Source organism: Ovis aries, chromosome X (assembly GCF_016772045.2).
Source record: "Ovis aries strain OAR_USU_Benz2616 breed Rambouillet chromosome X, ARS-UI_Ramb_v3.0, whole genome shotgun sequence".
NCBI classification, from domain to species: domain Eukaryota; kingdom Metazoa; phylum Chordata; class Mammalia; order Artiodactyla; family Bovidae; genus Ovis; species Ovis aries.
In genome coordinates, this window is record NC_056080.1 from 12,667,534 (window position 1) to 12,677,470 (window position 9,937).

Here is a 9,937-nt window from a genome sequence, read left to right on the forward strand (position 1 = left end):
GGATTAGTAGCCATTTTATCTTTTGAAGTGCATTTGCAAAATTAGGCTATGATGAGCTATGCTAATATATCATAGGACATTTTAATTTCCAAATCTTTAGAAGGACAGCATCCAATTTCTGTTTTCATATATGATCTACACCCATCAATTAACAACTAAATGTGCATGACAGTCACATAGACAATTAAAATAGACAACATTTGCTCTAGGTATTAATCATTTTAAGTGTGAATGACATTAGAAACTTAGAAGATAATAGAAGAACACATCTTCATAATCACAATATTGATACTTTTAAGCCAAAAATAACAAAATGTGTAAGGGGAATATAAATAAATATAATACAATAACCCCTTCATAGATCACAGGCTTGTCATGGCAAAAGGGCTTGCATAACTCAATGAATCTATGAGCCATATCATGCAGGGCCAGAAAGGTTAACGGAGTTTTATCAAGAGAAACACTTTTTTCCAACAACCCAAGAAACAGCTCCACACAAGGACATCATCAGATGGTAAATACCGAAATAAGATTGTTTATATTCTTTGTAGCCAAAGATGGAGAAGCTCTATACATTCTGCAAAAACAAGACCTGGAGCTGACTGCAGCTCAGATCAGCTCCTTATTGCAAAATTCAAGCTTAAGCTGAAGGAAGTAGGGAAAATCCATAGGCCATTCAGGTATGATCTAAATCAAATCCCTTATGATTATATAATGGAGGAGATGAATAAATTCAAGGGGTTAGATCTGGTGAAAGAAATAATTGCTCAGTCATGTCCAACTCTTTGCAGCCCCATGGACTGTAGCCTGCCAGGCTCCAGCATCCATGGGATTTTCGAAGCAAGAATACTGAAATGGGTTGCCATTTCCTTCTCCAGGGGAATCTTCCTGACCAGGGATCAAACCCAGATCTCCCACATTGCAGGCAGACTCTACCATCTGAGCCACCATGGAAGCCTTAGATCTGGTAGACAGAGTGCTTAAAGATCTATGGCTGGAGGTTTATAACACTGTAAAGGAGGTGGTGACCAAAACCAGCCCCAAGGAAAAGAAATGTAAGACGGCAAAGTGGTTGTCTGAGGAGGCTTTACAAATAGCTGAGAAAAGAGAGAAGTGAAAGGCAAGGGAGGAAGGGAAAGATGTATCCAACTGAATGTAGAGATCCAGAGGATAGCAAAGAGTGATAAGAAAGACTTGTTAAGTGAACAATGCAAAGAAATAGAGGAAAACAACAAAATGGAAAAGACTAGAGATCTCTTCTAGAAAATTGGAGATATCAGGGAACATTTAATGCAAGGATGGACATGATAAAGGACAGAAAGAGCCAGGACCTAATAGAAGCAGAAGAGGTAAAGAAGAGGTGGCAAGAATACACAGAAGAACTATACACAAAAAAGATTTAATGACCTGGATAACCATGATGGCGTGATCACTCACCTAGAGCCAGATATCCTGGAGTGTGATGTCAAGTGGCCCTTAAGAAACATTATAAGAAAGCTGTGGTACATATACACAATGGAGTATTACTCAGTCATTAAAAAGAATACATTTCAATCAGTTTTAGTGAGGCAGATGAAACTGGAGCCTATTATACAGAGTGAAGTAAGCCAGAAAGAAAAACACCGATACAGTATACTAATGCATATATATGGAATTTAGAAAGATGGTAACGATAACCCTGTTTGCGAGACAGCAAAAGAGACACAGACGTATAGAACAGTCTTTTGGACTCTGTGGGAGAGGGAGAGGGTGGGATGATTTGCGAGAATGGCACTGAAACATGTATAATATCATATAAGAAATGAATTGCCAGTCCAGGTTCAATGCAGGATACAGGATGCTTGGGGCTGGTGCACTGGGATGACCCAGAGGGATGGTACGGGGAGGGAGTTGGGAGGGGGGTTCAGGATGGGGAACATGTGTACACCCGTGGCGGATTCATGTCAATGTATGGCAAAATCAACACAATATTGTAAAGTAATTAGCCTCCAATTAAAATAAATAAATTTAAATTAAAAAAGAAAAGAAACATGACTATGAACAAAGCTAGTGGAAGTGATGAAATTCCAAATGAAATATTTAATTTCATAAAAGATGATGACTATTTAAGTGCTACACAAAATATGTCAGTAAATTTGGAAAACTCAGCAGTGAGCCACAGGACTGGAAAAGGTCAGTTTTCATTCCAGTCCCAAAGAATGTTCAAACTACCATACAATTGTGCTCATTTAACATGCTAATATAGTTATGCTCAAAATATTTCAAGTTAGGTTTCAGCAGTTTGTGAACCAAGAACTTCCAGATGTACAAGTTAGGTTTACAAAAGGCAGAGGAACAAGAGATCAAATTGCCAACATTTGTTGGATCATAGAGAAAGGGAGAAAATTCCAGAAATACTTCTGATTCATTGGCTACACTAAAGCCTTTGACTATCTGGATCACAACAAACTGTGGAACATTCTTAAAGAGATGGGAGTACCAGATCACCTTACCTGTCTTCTGAGAAACCTGTATTCAGGTCAAGAAGCAACAGTTAGAACCAGACATGGAACAATGGACTGGTTCCAAATTGGGAAAGGAGTATGTCAAGGCTGTATATTGTCACTCTGCTTGTTTAACTTATATACAGGGTACATCATGCAAAATGCCAGGCTGGATGAATCACAAGCTGGAATCAAGATTGCCAGGAGAAATATTTACAACCTCAGATATGCAGATGACACCACTGTAATAGCAGAAAGTGAAAAGGAACTAAAGGGCATATTAAAAAGCAGAGACATTACTTTGCTGACAAAGGTTCATCTAATCAAAGCTATGGTTTTTCCAGTAGTCATGTATGGATGTGAGTTCACTTCAGTTCAGTCACTCAGTCATGTCCAACTCTTTGCAACCTCATGGACTGCAGCATGCCAGGCCTTTCTGTCCATCGCCAATTCCCGGAGTTTACCCAAACTCATGTCCATTGAGTCAGTGATGCGATCCAACCATCTCACCTTCTGTCATCCCCTTCTCCTCCTGCCTTCAATCTTTCCCAGCCTCAGGGTCTTTTCAAATGAATCAGCTCTTCGCATCAGGTGGCCAAAGGATTGAAGTTTCAGCTTCAACATCAGTCCTTCCAAGGAATACCCAGGACTGATCGTGAGAGTTGGAGTATAAAGAAAGCTGAGCACCAAAGAATTGATGTTTTTGAACTGTGGTGTTGGAGAATACTCTTGAGAGTCCCTTGGACTGCAAGGAGATCAAACCAGTCCATCCTAAAGGAAATCAGTCCTGAATATTCATTGGAAGGACTGATACTGAAGCTGAAGCTCCAAGATTTTGGCCACCTGTTGTGAAGAACTGACTCATTGAAAAAGACACTGATGCTGGGAAAGATTAAAGACAGGAGAAGGGGATGACAGAGGATGAGATGGATGGCATCATCCACTTGACATGAGTTTGAGCAAGTTCTGGGAGTTGGTGATGGGCAGGAAAGCCTGGCATGCTTCAGTCCATGGGGTCACAAGGAGTTGGACATGACTGAGTGACTGAACTGAACTGAAGAGGGTGAAAGAGGAGAGTGAAAAAGCTGGCCTGAAACTCAACATTAAAAAAAAAAAAAACAAAACTAAGATCATGGCATCAGGTCCCATCACTTCATGGAAAATAGAAGGGGTAAAAAGTAGAAACAGTGACAGATTTTATTTTCTTGGGCTCCAAAATCACTGCAGACGGTGACTACAGCCATGAAATTAAAAGCCACTTGCTCCTTGGAAGGGAAGCTATGACAAACCCAGAGATCATATTAAAAAGCAGAGACATCACTTTGCCGACCAAGGTCTGTATAGTCAAAGCTATAGTTTTCCCAGTAGTCATGTATGTATATGAGAGCTGGACCATAAAGAATATTGACAGGTGAAGAACTGATGCTTTCTAATTATAATGCTGGAGAAGACTCGTGAGAGTCCCTTGGACAGCAAGAAGATCAAATCAGTCAATCCTAAAGGAAATCAACCCTGAATATCCACTGGAAGGACTGTTGCTGAAGCTGAAACGTTAATACTTTGGCCACCTGATGAAAAGAGCTGACTCATTGGAAAAGACTGATGGTGGAAGATTGAGGGCAGCAGGACATGGGGGCGGCAGAGGATAAGATGGTTGGATAACATCATCAACTCAATGGACATGAATTTGTGCAAACTCCAGGAGATAGTGAAGAACATGACAGCCTGGCATGTTGCAGTCCATGGGGTCGCAAAGAGTCAGACACAACTTGATGACTGAACAACAAGAGTACAATAAATGTGAAAAGCCAGAAACTGGAAAAAGATATCTGTAACATATATTACTAGCAAAAGATTGCTATAAAATAGACTTTACACATAAATAAGGAAAAAGAAACGACCTAATTGAATAGTTTTCAAAGAAATAAGCAGATTTTTCATAGATATAACATAAATGGCCAGTAAACATATTGAAAAGGTATTCAGGCTCATTAGTAATTAGATAAATAAACATATACAGACTAAAAGCACAATGAGACGCTATTTAACATTGGCAGAAATTAAGAAGTCTGACAATGCCAAATGTTGGTGAGTACATAGAGAAACTAGAAACTTTGTCTCCTGCGGTGAGAGTATCAATTATTAGAACACTGTAAGAAACGAGGTATCATCCAATGAAACGAAACTGTGCGTACCTTAGGATTCAGTAACTCTTCCTCCAAATATGCACATGTACGGAAGAAGAAGTGAAGAAGAATATTATGCAGCAGTATTTATCATAGCAGAAAACCTGGAAACAACCCAAAAGCCCATCCATCAGCAGTAGAATGGATGAATAAATTGTGAAATGCTCAGAGAACAGAGCAATACAGTGTGAAAACGAATGACTTCTTGCTACGTGCAATAACATAATACAGACCAAACAAAATAAGTCACAGAAAAATACAATCTCATTCAATTTATGTATGCATCAAAACATGAGAAACTACACAATATGTGTGTATGTGTATGTTAGATGATAAAGCAAAGCAAGAATATGATGAGATCGTAGATTAGCATTCAGGGGGCTTTAGAAGTTTTGGTTTTCTATGTCTCACACCATATGTGGTTACATAGAAATTTGTTTTATCATTATTATGCATATTCTATAAATATTTCACATATATATTTTAATAAAAATGTAGTATTTCATAATATGCCATTTTCAAAAAGCAACTTAAAGTTTTAATTAGCCTGGCCTATGAGTGAGAGCTCAGTTGCGTCCAACTCTTTGTGACCCCATGGAGTGAAGCCCGCCAGGCTCCTCTGTTCATGAGATTTCCCAGGCAAGAATACTGGAATGAATCGCCATTTCCTCCTCCAGGGGATCTTTGCAATCCAGGGATCGAACCTGCATCCTCCTGCATTGGCAGGTGGATTCTTTACCACTGCGCCAGCTGGAAAGCCCTATTAATTAGCAGTGGAGTTGATTAGAAATAGAGCATGAAAAAGAGTAGTCTGAGAGCTTGAGATGTCTTTATCAGTCCATTCGAGATAGGATCTACTCAACTTTTTCACATTTCAACCATATGGTAGAGATCTTATACCTCTAATATCTCTAATTTCCTATTTATCATGAAACTTTCCAGGCAGAATGCACACAAGAAGCTTACACATCTCTCAGTCCATGGGTTACTTGGCAGCCTGATAGCAACATTTTCATTCTATGTGGTTTATATGATATATAGTTAGTATGTCACATCCTAACATATTTGGGGCACAGACAAGATTAATTTTGTGAACCAGCCAAGCTAATAACCAAAGTTTAAACTGAAGAATCCATAGGTGAATGCCACATTTTGAAGCTCTTAGGTGTCAGTAAACTGATCTCCCCAGATGATACCCTGACCTAGAGACCTGATTCCACAGTATTTATTTTTCTTACCTTCACATATAGATCATAAGTCTCCAAAAGACCAAAATAATGTATTACTTTGCCTCATCTTCAGAGAAATATACTGTATTTTGTATATAGTAAATGCTCGATTAATATTTGTTAACTGGTTGATTGACAGAACTGTTGATTACCTATATTCTTTACTGTCAGTATCTATACTACACTTTACAACAATAATAAAAATGCCATCCTTGAATATAATGAATGGAACTCCATTTCAACTACTAAGTGCTAGATTACCTGCAAATGTAAAACTTTTGCTATTGTCCAACTGAAAATAATACACTCTTTCAAAATCAGCTTCTTTTCAGTCTTCTGTGAACTTAGATGAGGCATTTTATATGGGCAGGGGCAAGCATCATCAAGTCAATAATGAAAAGTTAAAACCTGAGAACTCTCCAAAAGAAAATTTCCGCAAGAGTATAATAATAACTAAGGTGATGTTGAGGTGGTTTTTGCATCAGTTGTAGAACCAAACCTAGGAAAGTCTAAGACAGGTGATACTGCAGCAGCCAATCTTATTGTTATTCATTATTTTCATTTTGAGAATTGTACCAAAGAAGGAACCTTTCTAATACATTCAAGAGGGACTATATTTGATTTATCCTCCAAATTATTGTTTGCCTTCTTCATGTTTATGAAAAGAAATGCTGCATTTTTCACATTAGCCAACAGAGAAGCAATCATTTGTATGAATCATCACTGGAAATAGAAATTGTTTCAAGTGCTGGACACATTTGTGGTCTGTAAACATTGAGCACTAATAAGCAGAAGAATTCCAATCATAAAATGATTTTTCTGACTTCTAAGTCATTTTATCCAGAAATGCTCTGGACAGACATCCAATTGTCTGCATGGAACCAAGAAGAGCAGTGATTTCACATTTACACTTCATGGTCTTGAAGCTTGCCTCTCTGTATGCAGAGCATCTTTATTCAAACCACAAGATTAAGAAGAGAGAATTTAGTTGGATTTCTAAAAATTAAAAACAATAAATGTAAGGCGACATCAGCTGTTTAGGCATCCTTGCTCTGTAGACAATGTTGGACATTAAAAACAGCTTTAAAGTCCTGAATACTAGTAGCAGTGGGAACTATGCTTCATTTTTTTACCTCCCTGTTAAAATTCCAGCCCTCCTATCAATTTATTTAACCCAATGCAATGGGCTCTACAGTGTGCCTTTTATTTCCAATATAACCACTGCAAGGAGATGAAGGACATAAAGGGCCAGTGAGGGGCCATGCGAGTTGAAAGCCAGTTGTTGACTCTGCAGTGGTAGCTTAGAGAGCTAGGATTTAAGAGACAGACTCTCTACCTGATCCTTGAGATATTACATATAGCACCCCCCCCCAAAAAAAAAAATGGCAGGAGCTTCCCTGGTGGCTCAGTAGTAAAGAATCCTCCTGCCAATGCAGGAGACACAGGTTTGATCCCTGGCCTGGGAAGATCCCACATGCCATGGGGCATCTAAGCCTGTTGGCCACAACTATTGAGCCCATCCTCTGGAGCCCAGGAGCCAAAAGTGCTGAGTCCATGTGTCATACTACTGAAGCCTGTGCTCCACAACAAGAGAAGCCTCCGCAACGAGAAGTCCTCGCACCGCAACTCGAGAGTAGTCCCCACTCCCCGCAACTGGAGAAACACCTGCACAGCAACTAAGACCCAGCTCAGCCACAATAAAGAACAATTTTTCAAAATGGCAATCACTAATCATTGATCTCACAAACTATACATTTGAACAAGTATCATAATAACCATGTAGGCTCATGTCAAAAGATTTTCTCACTCAGAAATCTATTCTAACCTAGGACCCTCTAGTGAGAAGGTCTGTTGGAGGCAGAAGAATTTCTCCTAAAATTCAGAAGGTGCATTTTATCAACGTGAAATTGGTTTTATCATTTTCTGTGAGGAAGCATCCTTAAGCAACTAAAGACGTGGTAAAACAACTTCTTGCCCTAATTTACCTCAAACCTCTGCTTCTCAGTTGGTGTCAATTTTAAATTAATGATTCCTTTCTTAATCACTACTTCATCTTTTCAATGGAAGACAGGATGCTCATGTTTGAGAAGGACCATGTCTCTTCACAAAGACCTGTAAGAGTTCATGAGACAACTTGATGCAGGATATTGATCTATTAGACATCTCTCAACTCTTTTCCTAAGGAAACAGACTTGCAGACTCTTAATAATGGGTTTTCCATTTGACATTCGTGTGTATGAATTTAATGGAGACCAAAATTCTATCAAGAAAGGGGCATTACTTCAATGGAATTATAAACATAATTTTCAAATAGTTGGGTATATAGTAGCTTCTCAGTGACTTGAAAAATATCAGTCATACATATGATAATAAGTCCGTTCCCTGGATAGGGAATATAGAAAGGATGACTTTGTCATTTAATAGTCATGGGGACTTGGGAGAATTGATCAACTTACATGAGCTTTACAGGGAAGCTGCAGTACATGGGGTCACAGAGTCAGACACAACTGAGAGAATGAACAACAACAACAAATTCCTCACTGGAAAAAACAGTGAGAAATCCTTGTTCTGCCTACACATGGTATGTATGCTACAAAGCACTATGTATGTTAGAAATTTATCAATGTCCGTAAATAATACTTATGTTCAAATGATACCGATGTTCATAAGAAACGTCTCTTTGTTTACATCTATTTAGAATTTTAAAACATGTAGTATCATATAGACCAAATACTGTGTATTGATCCTTATGATGTTATAGGATGGGTCAGAATCTTCTCATTTCTCTGATGAGTACAAAATGAGCGTGCCTCATGCCTTAACCAGCTGTGATTTAGTGAATTAGAACCATAGGTGGATTTGACTTTGGGATTCCATTGCATTGCAAATATGACCTTTTTCAAACTCCAGAGACTTACTCTCCTTGAAAGTGGAATTGTCCAAGGGACAAGTGAAAACATGAATTTTAGCAGTCAATAGATGCTAAGAACTGAGATTAAGAACCCAAAACACACAGTCAGCTATGATTTCTCAAGACTTTCAAGAGTATTCTATATTTTATTATAGCAATATTATCATCCATATTTTATATATTATGACAGTGACGTTCAGTGGAATTAAATGACTTGCCTAAGGTCATATAAGTGATCAGTGTTAGAGGTGGTACCTGAACTAAGGACATCTGGTTCACAGTCTCCTACTAGTATTTTCATTTCATGCTATAGGCCCCCGCGCCACTGAGCTGGCTCTTCTTTCAAATAATTATAGTTCTCAACTTGTTAATCCCCTAACAAGTAATTTTTGACAGAATGATACATATTTAAGTTTACCAGTTTTTTTAAGCAGCACTTTTGGGTGCATTCAAAAAACTACATTCTAATCACCATCGATACCATTATGATTCCTGTCATTAACATTGAATGGATGGATATACTATGGAAGAAAAAACCAGAGGCCCTCCCCTCCCCCATCCATTACAAAGCTCATTGAAAAAATGAAAGTTGCTCAGTCGTGTCCGACTCTTTGTGACCCCATGGACTATACAAGTCCATGGAATTCTCCAGCCCAGAATACTGGAGTGGGTAGCCTTTCCCTTCTCCAGGGGATCTTCCTAACCTAGGGATCGAACCCAGGTCTCCCACATCGCAGGCAGATTCTTTACCAGCTGAGCCATAGGGGAAACCCAACAATACTGGAGAGGGTAGCCTATTCCTTCTCCAGCGGATCTTCCCGACCCAGGAATTGAACTGGGGTCTCCTGCATTGCAGGCAGATTCTTTACCAACTGAGCTATCAGAGAAGCCCCACAAAGCTCATTATCTAAGCAATAATTGTGCACATGTGTACATGCAATGGTGACAAGCTGTTTGAATCAAAGTTGCTGAGTAGTAAAGAAATCTGTAATAGGGAGAGTTGACAGAGTCATGCAGGTTAGGAAAGCCCTTCTTGAGGAAATGACATTTGAAAAGAGATTTGAGAAATAAGATATGCAAAAAAGACGAAATGAGAGGCATGAACACTCTCTGGGATTAAGCAAAATG